Raw genomic sequence first — 15,421 nt, 5'->3', positions numbered from 1 at the left:
CGATTTCCAAGAAAATATTATTTTTAGTTCTGAAGATTATTATTTTTATTATTATTCGAAAATAAATCAAAATTATTTAAAAATTCCGGAAAATAGTTTTGAGCTTTAAAATATTAGTAAAGCTCGATAAATATTATTAAATGATTTATTCTTATTTTATTCGTATTAAATAAACTGTTCATCCGTTTATTACGAAACAAACGCATATAGACTCAGAAAAATATTTTGTTTTCTTTAAAAATACTTTCTAGATCTAAATTCTTTTGTTTCGGGGACTCGATTGTTTTTGCAAATCATTCTGAGTCATTTATTGATTAATAAATCATATTTTGACCCGTTTTAAATTCTTCAAGTACCGAGTCAAGTCTTTTAGCGAATCGAGTCATGTGTGATATGAATTATTTGATACGTGGCTTATGTGTTTATATGCTATGTGAATTACGTGCGTTGGTGGGTCAAGAATCCTGTATTTGACTGTTATAATTATGTGCGGGCTATCGTATGGGTAGACGATAGGGTTTTGACGCGCAGTTCGTGGAGTACTTATCGTCTAGACGATTAAAGTTGTATCTTTTAATTATAGATACGGATTGCTCGAGTTGATCGGGACCAAAAATTGAAAAGAGTTAGATGGAATGGTATTGGGTATCTGGATTCTAGCAATCGCAGGAGCAACATATCAGTAAAGTGTTGAAAAGTAAGACGGAGATGTTTTGAGACAGAATGTCAGAATAGATGCGTCTTTGAGAGTGTGACTAACTACTAAAACTCAAAGCCAAGTATCCCTATCATCACTTATTGTTCAAGTGATATTTATTTTAAATTCCATTATGCAAGTATTGCTATCCCTATTCTCAGTTCTGAATAGATAAATGTTTTAAATATCGCTGAAATAAATGATTTCGATTATGCAAGTATTCTTCTGCTAGTCTATGTTCAGAAAAGCTAAGTGATTTTACTTATCAAATTACTGGATTTATAAATGTTTTGGATTTTGAGAAAGATGATTTGGTTACGAGTATTCCTGCCCAAGTAACTGGGGGAATAAAATTATTTTGGGTGTCTATTATTATGAACCCTTTTCAATAAAAGGTTTTAAGATTGGATCATAATTGCGTAAGTGACCGGGACGGACGGTCCAGCGGAGGGCTATTTCTAAGTGTCATATGGAATATTATGACACAATTTTTGCCACAGGAAGGTATATTACCTTTTTGTTTGAGTACTCGTGTTTTGGGGACATATTTCTACGAATCATGACCTTGTGCTATCACACGGGCTGATCAGCATGTGATAGTACGTCCGTCGGAGAATGATCCCAATCTAAATTATCATATCATTTTTTATATTCATAGAATAAATGATCAACTGTTTCTGTTTTGGAATAATGGAAAAATGCAGTTTTGATTCAGTTTCTAATTTATGCTGATACTTACGTTATGAGCATAAAAGTTCGTATTGATATCTAATTTGATACGACAGCAAAATAAGTATTAAATCAAGAGTTCGATTTTGAGTAAAGTTTATGATTCAATCCATAATCATTGTTTCATGGTATTGTGGTTTACGATATTTCCGTAAACACTGTTTTACGAGTTTGATTCTCGTCAAGATTCAAGGTATTGCTGAAGCATTTCGCTCAAAAATATCAAAATGGTTTTGAATACAATTAAGGAATCAATTCTGGGGTTCCTCAACTAAAATTTTATGATTCAGCAATTATGATTTTAAATGTTCTGCTCTAATGCAGATGTCGGTTTTATATCAAAATGACCCTATATTCGCTACAATTATCTTGCTGAGCATTTCTTTCGCACAAACTTGCCCGTTTTCAAATTTAACCTCCAGTGAGGATTAGCTTGCGCTGTTTAGCTGCGTAATTCGAGGAAGCAAAGAAGAAGCTTTTGGAAGGTGGATGATCCAGGGTTTGCGAACTAGTGTAAGTTTTATTGTATAAAGTTGTTTATATTATTTTATATTATAGTTGTGTATTTTATAGTTGGGCCTAGTATACTTCTTTTCGAAGTTATACTAGCGGGTTAAGTTTTGAGATTGAGAATTATTGCAAAGAGTTTTAAAAGAAAGTGAAAAATTTTATTTGTAGAATTTGGATTTCTTGTTTCTAGAACTGTAACCTTAAAGGATCTTGGATTAGTTTAGGTTCATAAATGATAAATATCTTACGATGGCATTTATTTATTGATTTAACATGTTATTTTGGATTGAGGTTTCATAGTGACGACCAAATCTTCTGACCCCGGATTTGGGGGCGTTACAGGTTGGTATCAAAGCTGAGGTTATAGTAAACTAGAAACGAGAGTGTGTAGGAGTGTGTATAGCTATGTGAGGACGCTTGAGCTCATATCGAGTTCCCTGTTGGACTATTGGATATAGTACCAACGAGTAAGCTAAGATAGGCGCATTCGTTTGAGATGGTTGTGTTGAGCGGGACAAAACTCCTGGCAGTTGCAAACTTCTATTGTGGAATCTTTCGAGGCTACTACGATTTGATGACGATGAAGATTATCGATATCCTTAAAACATGAAGAAGTGTCTAGAATCGGACGACGAGTCAACAGAAGAGTTTAGATAGAAGATAAGTATTAAGACTTTGGCAATACCTTCTCTTTCTATAATTCCTTTTGACGTCTCTCAAAAAAAAGTAATTGTTAGAGGATATATTCCCTAACACTCATTTTCAATCATATATGTGTTTTAAATGTGCTAGAGGCTATCATAAAGCCTATTTTTCAGGTTTTGATAGCTCTGCCAAGTTATGATAATTTAACTTCCACTTTTCTTATTTGGTGGATAGTTTCTTGGTGATGCGACACCACTTGCTCATTTGGTGCCATAATTTTGTTCTCTGGATTTCATTTCCTTCAGAAATATCAGCTTTGAAATCTTTTCAGTTTTATTCATCCGAGTTTGAATTCCTTTTATATTCTTTTATTCTGACTAAGATGAAAAACCCTAACTTTAGGGGACACAAGGTATACCTGTCTGTGTGATAAGAGTTGGATGGGATGCCATCACTTGTGTGCGTTGTGACTTCAAGAAGGTTAACAACCTTTAGTAGTGTCTTAATTTGGACACACAATACCAAGTTCATTTGATCATATTGATCTCTCAGTTATTCTCTTATTACAACAATACTTTTTCATAAATTCTGATTTTGGTCCTGTTATGATATCAAATTCTTTTCTTTTTGAAATTCCACGATTTTATCATCTCAAATGTTCGAAGGTATGCCAATCAAGTTAAGCTGAGTTATCCTGGTCAAGTCAAAGCAGGATTATGTGATCGAATTACCAATAACATTAGTAGATTGAAATACGATTAAAATGTCTGTGGCATATAACGAAGTCAGTCTGTTTCTTTATTTATCTCTCTATTTAACTATATCTCTTTCTTTCTCTTTCTCTCTATCTTTCTTTCTATTCTTCTTTCTCTCGATCAGAAAAAATGATTCTATTCAGAAATTGGTCAAAAGGTATGTGGAAGGAATAATAGTGCGGAGTGAAGCTCACGTGATAACCGTGTGGTATAAGGAATTTCAGTGTTATTTGAAATTTTGAGAAAAGTTACGTATGCAAGATTGGAAAGTTGAAAAGAAAACCCCTAGTGTTCTCTTTTGCTGATTCTGAGGACGGAATCCTTATAAGGGGGTAGATTGTGATATTCCATTTTTTTCAGAATTATTATTATTATTATTATTATTATTATTATTATTATTATTATTATTTGAATATGTTTAGGTGGTTTTCTGATTAGGAGGGAATAAAATGGTTGATATTTTATTCTTGTTTGACGAGTTTGTGTTATTAAATGGTAATGTTTTAATTGCTAAGTGTTATATCGATCCTTGTTTATTTCTAAAAATATTTACTTAAATGTATTATTTTCAAAAGTTTATTTGAAAACCGATCATTTTATTGATATCGGTAAATTGAGTTCTTTAGTAATATTAGGAATTGGATGGATATTCTGTCTGCTATGTGTTGTATGTAATATTAATTGTGTGGGACTCAATTGTGATTGAGAATTATTTGTATTATTAATTACTGAGTCATATCGTTTTGTTTTTGTCTTTAAAAGTGATTTTATTGAAAATTTAATTTCATAATATTTCAATTATCTTTAAAATAATTTTTATGACTTTATAATTACAATAATTATTTTTGGGATTTTATAAAATTTAGAAATCAATATTTCATCAATTATTTAGCCCTATATGATTTTTTGATTTCATTTATTTGTAAAATCCGTATTTAATTCCAAAATTCTTCAAAAATTACGAAACTCATATTTATTTAAGTTTGGACCATTCTGTGAATTTTAAAATTATTATGGGAATTTTTGGGATTAATTTTACCCGTGCGTTGAATCATTTAATTGTTAAAAACGGGTATAAATTACGTTTCAAAAAGTGTTTTAAAATTATGAAATTTATGTTTTTATAAACTTCAGGATATTTGTAACATTTTAAGACTATTTTCGTGATTTTCTGAATTTATTTCAAGTACAGCTCGGTTCGTTAATTATAAAATGCGGGTATGTTGCACAATTCAAAAATGCTTTAAAAATTATGAAATTTTTATTTTATTAGTTTTTTATTATTTTGGGAATTTTTAAATTAATTTGAAATTATTTTGATTTGTTTTCATTCGGAAAGTATATCGTTAAATTGTCAATGCGGGACAAAACTGGGCTGCAGGAAACCATACGCATTCTTTTTGCTAGGTGGCAATTTAAATGAGGGGTGGTAGATTTATTATATATACGTGTTGATTGCTGGTTAAAAAAAACAAAAAAAAGAAGAAAAAACAACGAAACACACGCACACAGCACCCTCTCCCAGTCTCTCAATCTCTCATCCCTCAACTTTCTTTTTTCACCCTCCTCCGCCTTTCCCGTGCTTCCCCTGTTGCCCACCCTTTCCCTTTTACTTTTTTTCTTTTACCTTCTGTGTCTGTATATATTTATATATATTAAATATTCAAAAATTAATATCTTACAAACCGTCCGTCAAAATTTCAATTGTTATATATATAAACGATCAGCGCTTCGATACCTACGCATATGTATATATTTTGAAGGATTTTGAGGACATAATTTGCGGGGCATATTTCCGTTATATTTCCGTTTTAATTATTCTCGGGACGTACAAAAGGAGTTTGACAATTTGATTACTCCACATGGCATGTCAGCATATGTATATCTATGGATATTAATTTTGGATTTTTCTGGAGATATTTTCCGGACATCAGATATTCTCCTCGGGGTGACCAGAATTTCTTTTGGGTAAGGATTCCGAGATTTTGCTTTTATAGTCTGGGTATATTATAGCATGTTAGTGTTTATATATTTGTTTCGTAATTTTTAGAAGTGGTTATAGAAGTCATTTTTGACCGTGTTATTCATTTCTGGAGTGTTTATACTCGTAAATATAAATTATTGTGTTGATTGTTGTTGGTTGTGTCGATATGATATCGACTGGCAGTCCGAGAAATAGAGGAGGCGCTGTCCGATTTCCAAGAAAATATTATTTTTAGTTCTGAAGATTATTAGTTTTATTATTATTCAAAAATAAATCCAAATAATTTAGTTAATGAATTTTAATTGATTATTTAATTCGAATTAATTATTTCTTATGATTTAAAAATTCTGAAAAATAGTTTTGTGCTTTAAAATATTATTCAAGCTCGATAAATATTATTAAATGATTTATTCTTATTTTATTCGTATTAAATAAACTATTCATCCGTTAATTACGAAACAAACGCGTATAGACTCAGAAAAATATTTTGCTTTCTTTAAAAATACTTTCTAGACCTAAATTCTTTTGTTTCGGGGACTCGATTATTTTTGCAAATCATTCTGAGTCGTTTATTGATCAATAAATCATATTTTGACCCGTTTTAAATTCATAAAGTACCGAGTCAAGTCTTTTAACGAATCGAGTCATGTGTGGTATGAATTATTTTGATACGTGGCTTATTTGTTTATATGCTATGTGAATTACGTGCGTTCGTGGGTCAAGAATCCTGTATTTGACTGTTATAATTATGTGCAGGCTATCGTATAGGTAAACGGTAGGGTTTTGACACACAGTTCGTCGAGTAATTATTGTTTAAACGATTAAAGTTGTATCTTTTATTTATGGATATAGATTGCTCGAGTTGATCGGGACCAAACATTGAAAAGAGTTAGATGGAATGGTATTGGGTATTTGGCTTCTAGCAATCGTAGGAGCAGCATATCAGTAAAGTGTTGAAAAGTAAGACGGAGATGTTTTGAGACAGAATGTCAGAATAGATGCGTCTTTGCGAGTGTGACTAACTACTAAAACTCAAAGGCAAGTATCCCTATCATCACTTATTGTTCAAGTGATATTTATTTTGAATTCCATTATGCAATTATTGCTTTCCCTATTCTCAGTTCTGAATAGATCAATATTTTAAATATCGCTGAAATAAATGATTTCGATTATGCAAGTATTCTTCTGCTATTCTATGTTCAGAATAGCTAAGTGATTTTACTTATCAAATTTCTGGATTTATAAATGTTTTGGATTTTGAGAAAGATGATTTGGTTGCGAGTATTCCTGCCCAAGTAACTGGGGAAATAAAATTATTTTCGGTGTCTATTATTATGACCCCTTTTCAATAAAAGGTTTTAAGATTAGATCATAATTGCGTAAGTGACCGGGACGGACAGTCTAGCGGAGGGCTATTTCTAAGTGTCATATGGAATATTATGACATAATTTTTGCCACAGGCAGGTATATTGCCTTTTTGTTTGAGTACTCGTGTTTTGGGGACATGTTTCTATGAATCATGACCTTGTGCTATCACACGGGCTGATCAGCATGTGATAGTATGTCCGTCAGAGAATGATCCCAATCTAAATTATCATATCGTTCTTGATATTCATAGAATAAATGATTTATCAACTGTTTCTGTTTTGGAATAATGGAAAAATACAGTTTTGATTTAGTTTCTAATTTATGCTGATACTTACGTTGTTGTTAAATATCAAAGGTGGTATTAGTATAGATGAATGATATTGACTTCAATATGGAATGTTGTGAGCATCAAAGTTTGTATTGATATCTAATTTGACACGACAGCAAAATAAGTATTAATTCAAGAGTTCGGTTTTGAGTAAAGTTTATGATTCAATCCATAATCATTGTTTCATGTTATTGTGGTTTACGATATTTCTGTAAACACTGTTTTACGAGTTTGATTCTCGTCAAGATTCAAGGTATTGCTGAAGCATTTCGCTCAAAAATATCAAAATGGTTTTGAATACAATTAAGGAATCAATTCTGGGGTTCCTCAACTAAAATTTTATGATTCAGCAGTTATGATTTTAAATGTTCTGCTCTAATGCAGATGTCGGTTTTATATCAAAACAACCCTATATTCGCTATAATGATCTTGCTGAGCATTTCTTTCGCTTATACTTGCCTGTTTTCAAATTTAACCTCCAGTGAGGATTAGCTTGCGCTGTTTAGCTGCGTAATTTGAGGAAGCAAAGAAGAAGCTTTTGGAAGGTGGTTGGTCCAGGGTTTGCGAACTATTGTAAGTTTTATTGTATAAAGTTGTTTATATTATTTTATATTATAGTTGTGTATTTTATAGTTGGGCCTAGTATACTTCTTTTCGAAGTTATACTAGTGGGTTAAGTTTTGAGATTGAGAATTATTGCAAAGAGTTTTAAAAGAAAGTGAAAAATTTTATTTGTGGAATTTGGATTTCTTGTTTCTAGAACTGTAACCTTAAAGGATCTTGGATTAGTTTGGGGTCATAAATGATAAATATCTTCCGTTGGCATTTATTTATTGATTTAACATGTTATTTTCGATTGAGGTTTCATAGTGACGACCAAATCTTCTGACCCCGGATTTGGGGGCGTTACACGGAACTCCCAGTGTTGAATATGTCTCAGAATATTCTTGATGTTACAGATATTAATGAGAACTGCTTCTTGATGTCAGTCCTATTATCTGACCACAAGATCATTTCTTTTACAGTTGTTTCCATCTTGATCTTCTGATATGATCAATCACCATATGTGATGTCTTGTCTTGAGAACGCACGAACAACAACTTTGTTTATCAAGAGTAGTCAGCCACCATCACTAAGGTATATCTTTACTTTGATGTGATGTTGTCTTTGACTCATCTTTCTGACATGCCTCACTTTTATCGTCTTCTGAATTCTAGATGAGGTAGTCCTCTCAAAAACCTATTTTCACAAAAGAGTTCCTTGAGTTGATGTTCAAGGGTGAGAGCTTCTAATGCCATAGCTAAACTTTTGTCAGATGAAGCTTTATAGCAGAAACCAATGACTTCACCTTTTCTGAGATTTCAGTCTAGCCACGAGCATATCCATTTTTTACTCTGACAAGAGAAAGCTTCTCAACCTTCCTGCTTCAGACGAGACACTAATCCTTCATTGAATTGACATATTGTCCTTTGATGCAGAACTGTCTGATAAGAAGATTTGTGCCTTGATTCTTTAGTAAGAAAGATACTTCAACTGTTATCAGTGACTCCAATGATTAGTTGTTATCATTGATACCAATTGTTCAATTCATGATGACATCCCTATTTCTGTATAGCTTGTCTAATAAGTGGCATTTTATACCACTTAGAACATCTTAAAATGGCTTAAATTGGTGCCTTGAAATCAAGTATTTTGTGTATTTGATGCGTTTTTCTAGTGTTTATGCATTTCAGGGTATTAGTTGCATTTCGGAGGAGTAATCATCAAGAATAAGCCTTGACATGTGTTCACCATTGAGAGAGGAAAGGAAGGGGCAGATTACGGCGAAGAACGGAGCAAACTCAGGATTTTTCCAGTAGGGTCCTGAGCGCCCGCTCAGCAATGCTGAGCGGCCGTGCAGGGTCGGGAAATTAAATAGTTATTTTTAGACTTCTACTTCTGTTTGGCTTCCACTTCTATGTAATCTGAGTTTTATGGAACTTTTATATAAGTAGATTTGGAGACGTTTTCACGAGAGAGGATCGTGGTATTAAGCAAGGAGCGAAGGAGATAAGGAAGAAGACCGTTTTAGCACACAACAACGAAGAGGAAGCATATTTTCTTGTGATTCTTGTTTCGTTGTAACGTTGGATGCTAGTTTTCTTACTTTGAACCTATTTACTCTTGCGACGTACTCTGATTTAATATAATTAGTTTAAGTTATTATTTTCTTATGTTTGTTTATCATGATTTCATATGAACCCATGATGACGATGAGTGCTATTATGGGCTAATCGTGATCATGGGGTCGCAACGGATTTACTATGGAATTCTTTAGTTAATTGTTTAATACTTTAGTGTGTGATGATTGTATGATATCTAATATTGGTTGTGCGTATTCGTCTTATGTGCGTCGTGAACGTATAAGATAGGGTGTTAATCTCTTGTGAAGCGACGGTGGATCTTGAGATTTAGAACTTGCCATGCTAGCATAGGTTCATGTATGATGTGCATGATTAGTGGGTAACTCTAACAGTTTTATTCACCATGTGTAATCAAAAGGAATAACTTGTTCTTAAATCATTGTGCTGTCAATTTCTGTAGACATATAGGAACTCAGCATAATTGATGACTATTCAACTTCTATCTTAATTGTGGATGTTTGGTAGAATGGTATTAGTACAATGAAAGTTGACTTTTATCAGTTTCGTGTTATTCGATTAATATCATCACTGTCACATGCTAAAGGTAATAACAATAACTATTGAAGGAAGTAGTAATGAAGTTGTGATCTCATGAGTGTTTTAATATTGTTAATTTGAATTGTTAATTAAGTGATTAATTAAGTAATTAATTGTAGTTAATATTTAGTCAACAATTCTAAGTGTTAGTGTCTTAACATTGGGAAGTAATCATACATTGGTGTGTGAGATTAATTAAACAATAATTAGTCTGAGTCTCTGTGGGAACGAACTAGAAAGTATTCTATATTAATTGCGAACGCGTATACTTGCGTTAATATTAGCGCGTGTTTTCGCCCTAACAAGTTTTTGGCGCCGCTGCCGGGGACTCGGCGTATTTGTTTAGTTTATGTACTTACCATCATTGGTCATTAGGACTCAGTGATTAGGACGTGGTAGTTACTTATTGTTTCCGGTTGTGTTTCAGGTACTTTAGCGAGCGTATATGCAAACTCGTTCTCGTACTCGCAAGAGGACTTTAGATACAGCTGAGGAGACAGACGAAGTTCTTAATATTCCGAAGAAGATAGATTTTGAAGATTCGGATTCAGGAACTGAGCAGAAAGAACCAGTAAACATGGGTGATCATATTGTTCAGGCTGATCCAGCTCTTATGGACTTTTCTCGGCCAAAAATTGATGACATTCAGTCAAGCATTCTTCATCCATCTATTCAAGCTAACACCTTTGAAATCAAGCCGGGCACTATTCAGATGGTGCAGAATTCTGTTTCTTTTGGAGGGGCTGCGACTGAAGACCCTAACATACACATAAGGAATTTTGTCGAGATCTGCAGCACTTTTAAGTATAATGGCGTAACTGATGAGGCTATCAAGATGAGGCTTTTCCCATTCTCACTGAGGGACAAAGCTAAGGACTGGTTACATTCTGAACCAGCTGGGTCCATCACTACTTGGCAAGATCTCGCGCAAAAGTTTCTGGTAAAGTTTTATCCGATGGCAAAGACTATTGCTATGAGGAGTGCTCTTACTCAGTTTGCGCAGCAACCTACAGAATCTATGTGCGAAGCTTGGGAACGCTACAAGAAAATGTTGAGAAAGTGTCCACATCATGGAATGCCTGATTGGATGGTGATCACTGGTTTCTATAATGGTTTGGGGGCCCAATCTAGGCCCATGCTCGATGCAGCAGCTGGAGGCGCCTTATGGGCTAAAAGCTATACTGAGGCTTATAATCTTATCGAGACTATGGCTGCAAATGAGCATCAAAACCCAACTCAGAGGATGATGCCTGGGAAGGTAGCAGGTATTCTGGAAGTCGATGCAGCCACCGCTATTACAGCGCAGCTCCAAGCGCTGTCAATGAAGGTTGATTCTCTGGCTACATATGGAGTTAATCAATTAGCTATGGTTTGTGAGCTTTGTGCAGGTTCTCATGCTACGGATCAGTGTTCTCTTGTCAACGAATCTGTTCAGTATGTGAATAATTATCAGTGACAACAGCAGCCTGTGCCAGCTACTTATCATCCTAATAACAGAAATCATCCAAATTTCAGCTGGGGTAATAATCAGAATGTTATTCAGCCACCATATCAGCAAGGTGTGAGTAAACAGTTTAATCCACCTGGATTCCAGCAACCACAGCAGTATGCTCAAAGGCAATCATATCCTCAACAGGGAAGTGCAGCTGCACCTACTAGTGCTGATTTTGAGGAACTTAAGCTGTTATGCAAAAGTCAGGCGGTTTCTATCAAGACCTTGGAAAACCAAATAGGTCAAATAGCCAATGCAGTGCTCAATCGTCAACCTGGCACTCTTTCCAGTGACACTGAAGTACCAGGCAGGAAGGAAGCTAAAGAGCAAGTCAAGGTTATTACCTTAAGGTCTGGGAAAGTGGCTGATGCTGAAAAGCCAAAAGAAGGAGAAGCTGAAATTAGAGATGAAGAAGCTAAGCAAAAGGAGAAAGCGGCGGAACCAAGGAAGACTACTGTTGAACACACTCTACCCGAGGGTAATACAGGGGAGAAACAGCTCTATCCTCCACCACATTTTCCTAAGAGATTGCAGCAACAAAAGCTGGATATACAGTTCGGTAAGTTTCTGGAGGTGTTCAAGAAACTTCACATCAATATACCTTTCGCTGAGGTTCTGGAGCAAATGCCTAGTTATGCGAAGTTTATGAAGAATATTCTTTCAAGGAAGGTGAAACTGGATGACCTTGAGACCGTTGCTCTCACGGAAGAATGCAGCGCTGTTCTACAGCAAAAGTTACCTCCAAAGCTAAAAGATCCGGGTAGCTTCACCATTCCTTACACCATTGGCAAGTTGACTTTTGACAAGTGTCTTTGTGATTTGGGAGCAAGCATCAATCTGATGCCGTTGTCGATCTTTAAAAAGTTGGATTTGCCTGATCCAAAACCCACATACATGTCTCTACAATTGGATGATCGTTCTATTACTTACCCAAGGGGCATAGTGGAGGATGTGCTAGTCAAGGTGGATAAGCTCTTCTTTCCTGCAGATTTTGTTATTCTGGATTTTGAGGAAGATAAGAAGATTTCCATAATCTTGGGAAGACCTTTCTTGGCTACTGGCCGTACCTTGATAGATGTGCAGAAAGGTGAACTTACTATGCGGGTACAAGATCAGGATGTGACCTTCAACGTATTCAAGGCAATGAAATTCCCTACAGAAGATGAGGAGTGGTTAAAAGTGGATGTGATTGATTCTGCGGTTACTTCGGAACTCGATCGCATGCTAATATCTGATACATTGGAAAATGCCTTAGTGGGGGATTTTGACAGTGATGATGAAGATGGCAATGAGCAATTACAATATCTGAACGCTTCTCCCTGGAAGCGAAAGCTGGACATGCCGTTTGAATCTCTTGGTGCTTCTGACCTCAAGAATGCTGAAGGAAAGCTCAAACCATCAATAGAGGAAGCACCTACCTTGGAGCTCAAGACATTACCTGAACACTTGAGGTATGCATTTTTAGGTGATACATCTACTTTACCTGTTATTATTGCATCTGACCTTTCAGGTAGTGAGGAAGAAAAGCTCTTAAGGATTTTGAGAGAATTCAAATCAGCTATTGGATGGACCATAGCAGACATCAAGGAGATCAGCCCTTCATATTGTATGCATAAAATTCTGCTAGAGGAAGGTAGTAAACCGACTGTTGAACAACAGCGCAGATTTAATCCTATCATGAAGGAGGTGGTGAAGAAAGAAATTCTGAAATGGCTAGATGCAGGCATCATTTATCCTATTTCTGACAGTTCTTGGGTGAGCCCCGTACAATGTGTACCTAAGAAAAGAGGTATCACTGTGGTGGCAAATGAGAAGAATGAGCTCATCCCCACTCGAACAGTTACAGGATGGAGAGTATGCATGGATTATCGAAAGTTGAACAAAGCCACGAGGAAGGATCACTTCCCTCTTCCATTCATTGATAAGATGTTTGACAAGTTGGCTGGTCATGAGTATTATTGTCTTCTGGATGGCTATTCAGGGTATAATCAGATTTGTATTGCACCAGAGGATCAGGAAAAGACTACCTTCACTTGTCCATTTGGCACATTTGCTTTTCGCAGAGTTTCGTTTGGGTTATGTGGCGCCCCGGCCACTTTTCAGAGATGTATGATGGCTATATTCTCCGACATGATTGGAAATAATGTCGAGGTGTTCATGGACGACTTCTCCGTCTTTGGACATTCATTTGATGAATGTTTGAATAATCTTCGCGCCGTACTCAAAAGGTGCGTGGAAACTAATTTGGTGCTCAATTGGGAGAAATGTCATTTTATGGTGCGTGAAGGCATTATTCTTGGGCATAAGGTCTCTAGAAAGGGTCTGGAGGTGGACAAGGCCAAGTTGGGAGTCATTGAAAATCTTCCACCACCTATTTCCGTGAAAGGAATCCGTAGTTTTCTTGGTCATGCGGGTTTTTATCGGCGATTCATCAAAGACTTTTCGAAGATATCTAAGCCGTTGTGCAATTTGCTTGAGAAAGATGTGCCTTTCAAATTTGATGATGAATGTTTGGCGGCATTCGAGACTCTCAAGAAGAGTTTGATCACTGCACCAGTTATTACAACACCAAATTGGACAGAGCCATTTGAGATGATGTGTGATGTGAGTGATTATGCGGTAGGTGCAGTTCTGGGACAGCACAAAAATAATCTCTTTCATGTGGTCTACTATACGAGTAAGACCTTAAATGGGGCCCAAATGAACTACACCACTACGGAGAAGGAGCTCTTGGCTATAGTCTTTGGTTTCGAGAAATTTCGATCTTATCTGCTTGGGACTAAAGTAACAGTATTCACTGATCATGCGGCCATTCGCTATTTGGTTTCCATGAAGGATTCGAAGCCGAGACTCATTCGTTGGGTGCTCTTACTTCAGGAATTTGAGTTAGAAATCAAGGATCGAAAAGGTACTGAGAATGAAGTAGCTGACCATCTCTCTAGGTTGGAGAATCTCGAGTCTACTTCACAAGATAGGACATTAATCAATGAATCTTTTCCGGATGAGCATTTGTTCGCAGTTCAGGAGGAAGAGCCATGGTTTGCAGATATTGTAAACTATCTTGTTAGCAATATAATGCCTCCTAATTTGACCTCCACTCAAAAGAAGAAGTTTCTGCATGATGTGAAGTGGTATATGTGGGATGAACCATATTTGTTTAGACAGGGAGCTGACCAGATCATCAGGAGATGTATCCCGTTCTGTGAGACCGAGGGGATATTACGAGACTGCCACTCCACAGTTTATGGTGGACACTATGGTGGTGAGAAGTCGGCAGCTCGTATTCTGCAAGCAGGTTTTTTCTGGCCTACTTTGTTTAAGGATGCTCATCAGTTTGTTTTAAGGTGTGATCGTTGCCAAATAGTGGGAAATTTGACGAGAAAGGATGAGATGCCGTTAAATGTGATGCTTGAAGTCGAGGTCTTTGATGTTTGGGGAATCGATTTCATGGGGCCTTTTGTCTCATCCTGCAATAATCAGTACATCTTGCTGGCAGTCGATTATGTCTCAAAATGGGTAGAAGTCAAAGCTTTACCGACAAATGATGCAAAGGCAGTGCTGAATTTTCTTCGTAAGCAGATTTTCACAAGGTTTGGAACACCTCGTGTAATCATAAGTGATGAAGGGTCGCATTTCTGCAACCGTAAGTTCAATTCTATGATGTAGCGTTATAATGTGAATCATCGAGTTGCTACTGCCTATCATCCGCAAACAAATGGTCAAGCGGAAGTGTCTAACAGAGAGATCAAGCACATTCTAGAGAAGGTTATTTGCCCGTCAAGGAAGGATTGGTCTTTAAAGCTCGATGAAGCTGTTTGGGCTTACAGAACAGCATACAAAACTCCACTTGGTATGTCCCCGTTTCAGTTGGTGTACGGTAAGGGATGTCATTTACCTGCGGAGCTTGAGCATAAGGCCTACTGGGCGTTAAAAAAGTTGAACCTGGACTTAGATGCAGCTGGTAAGAAAAGAATGCTTCAGCTTAATGAACTTGATGAATTCCGACTTCAAGCGTACGAGAATAACAAACTGTATAAGGAAAAGGTGAAGAGGTGGCACGATAGGAAGCTTCATCCTAAGTTATTCGTTCCGGGGCAACAAGTTCTCTTATTCAACTCTCGTCTCCGACTTTTTCCTGGGAAGTTGAAATCGAGGTGGTCTGGACCTTTTATTGTCAAAACTGTGTTTCCACA

At 36.1% G+C, this 15,421-nt stretch overlaps 1 non-coding gene across 1 annotated transcript; it reads right to left on the bottom strand.

Moving 5' to 3' along the window:
* Positions 1–10,706: 10,706 nt before the first annotated feature.
* LOC141662893 (small nucleolar RNA R71) lies at positions 10,707–10,813 on the bottom strand. Its single transcript, XR_012550996.1, has one exon. It is a non-coding gene; the product is annotated as a small nucleolar RNA R71 (small nucleolar RNA).
* Positions 10,814–15,421: the final 4,608 nt, after the last annotated feature.

This window comes from Apium graveolens, chromosome 5 (assembly GCF_009905375.1).
Source record: "Apium graveolens cultivar Ventura chromosome 5, ASM990537v1, whole genome shotgun sequence".
Taxonomy (NCBI): Eukaryota; Viridiplantae; Streptophyta; class Magnoliopsida; order Apiales; family Apiaceae; genus Apium; species Apium graveolens.
This window is presented reverse-complemented; position numbering and strand designations above follow the sequence as displayed.